Below are 2,081 nucleotides of genomic sequence, written 5' to 3'. Positions count from 1 at the left end.
ACTTTGTATATTATACGTTTCTCAAAATAAGAAACTTCTAAAATAAACATTGTTAAAATCCCTTTAAATGAGAAAAACATTTTTGAATTAACTCTCAAAATAAGAATCTTTAAAATAACATTAAACTTAATAAAAAACTTTTTTTAAAATGCTACTTGGACCAATACAGGAATTGGAAGAAGCACACCTTCGATTTAAAAAATATGAGACTTCAGAAAACATTCAAAGGACCTCGCAAATGTGTCGTCATGTTTGGCACATTTGTTATTAATAAAGCATTTTTTAACGGTGCCGATTTCAGTCGTCAGCAGGATATGGTTATTTTAGAAATGTACGTTTCTATCTGGCAAATACAGATAGAAAATAAATGCAGAAAATAAACTTTCTATTTTGAGTGACAGGTTTAGAAGACTGTGAAACCCTGAATTGGGTATACCAAGTTTATATTCTTGATTTTTCTTTTGAGGCTAAATTGTTATTAGAGTCCACCTTTTTACCATCTTGTTATAGTCCAGCACATAGAAGTGCATATGGACTTCAGACTAACCTGCAATAAAGCCTGCATTTGGAAGGAGGGCAAGGTTTTCTAATGAACATTTCTCAAAATATTGCACGTTTAATCTTCTCCCTTTTACTGACATGACCAATGTCTGCTAATCCTATGTAGTATGAGAGTTTTTTAAAAGACTGTTCTAGTCCAGATGAGCTTTTATTGGACTGTTAAGGGAAGATGTATGCATGATAAGAGCCAAGCATTGCAATACAAACATTGGATTGACACGCTGTTATTTAAGAAATGTATAGACGTTTTATTATATTGCTAAGATAACGTCTCCGATATCAAGCTCTCCAAGGCAGTCGAAATATACGAGATGAATCTATGCAGTATTGAATATCTCCTCGCTCATCGTCCCGTTGAACTTTTACTTTTCATCGTCCCATTGAACTTTTCCTCGTCGCTCATCGTCCCGTTCAACAACTGCTCATCGCTCATCGTCCCGTTGAAACTTTTACTTTTCATCGTCCCATTGAACTTTTCCTCGTCGCTCATCGTCCCGTTCAACTTTTCCTCGTCGCTCATCGTCCCGTTCAACTTTTCCTCGTCCCGTTCAACATCTAGTCGTCTACTTTATGGGTATCCAGGAGTACTGAAAAAACATTTGCGTCATAAATGATGGACGTCAAGATAATACATGATGTTCTCTAGACTGAAATCACAGCATGAATTCTGTAATAGTTCCTCAAGGGCTTGGTTACTTCATAAATCCTGTTTTTGTAAAAAAATGAGCGATGTTGGAAGTGAATTCAGCAACCAAACATTGATGCATTAACTTATAAGACATGCAAGTGGTTTGTTTTAGCTCGTATACACACGATTAGCTTGACATTGCTGTGTTTCAAATGAATCATACATATCACAGATTTCAGATCTTTTACACCACTTTTATGCGACACATACTGTTGTCTTTTTGGCCTTTAGAGCTCACCTTTGTGCTCATGCTGGACGCCCCCCGTCGTGCCGTTGTTCTGCTGGACGCCCCCCGTCGTGCCGTTGTTCTGCTGGGACGCCCCCCGTCGTGCCGTTGTTTCTGCTGGACGCCCCCGTCGTGCCGTTGTTTCTGCTGAAATCCCCCCTTCGTGCCGTTGTTCTGCTGAAAATCCCCCCTTCGTGCCGTTGTCTCTGGGAACCAGGTTCTGCTGGACGCCCCCCGTCGTGCCGTTGTTCTGCTGGACGCCCCCGTCGTGCCATTGTTCTGCTGGGACGCCCCCCCGTCGTGCCATTGTTCTGCTGGACGCACCCCGTCGTGCCGTTGTTCGGCTGGACGCCCCCCGTCGTGCCGTTGTTCGGCTGGACGCCCCCCGTCGTGCCGTTGTCCATGGGAACAAGGTTTCTGCTGAAGCCCCCCGTCGTGCCCGTTGTCCATGGGAACCAAAGGTTCTGCTGACGCCCCCCGTCGTGCCGTTGTTCTGCTGGACGCCCCCCGTCGTGCCGTTTTTCTGCTGGACGCCCCCCGTCGTGCCGTGTTCTGCTGGACGCCCCCCGTCGTGCCGTTGTTTCTGCTTGGACGCCCCCCCGTCGT

General features: G+C 44.4%; 1 long non-coding RNA gene across 1 annotated transcript; it reads right to left on the bottom strand.

The window, feature by feature from the left end:
• Positions 1-695: 695 nt before the first annotated feature.
• LOC117556289 lies at positions 696-1,564 on the bottom strand. Its single transcript, XR_004570525.1, has 2 exons — positions 1,488-1,564; positions 696-1,148 (listed from the first exon to the last, which is right to left on the bottom strand). It is a non-coding gene; the product is annotated as an uncharacterized LOC117556289 (long non-coding RNA).
• Positions 1,565-2,081: the final 517 nt, after the last annotated feature.

This window comes from Gymnodraco acuticeps, unplaced genomic scaffold (genome assembly GCF_902827175.1).
Source record: "Gymnodraco acuticeps unplaced genomic scaffold, fGymAcu1.1, whole genome shotgun sequence".
In the NCBI taxonomy this organism is placed as follows: Eukaryota; Metazoa; Chordata; class Actinopteri; order Perciformes; family Bathydraconidae; genus Gymnodraco; species Gymnodraco acuticeps.
Note: the sequence above shows the minus strand (reverse complement) of the source record. Positions and strands in the feature narration are given on the sequence as shown.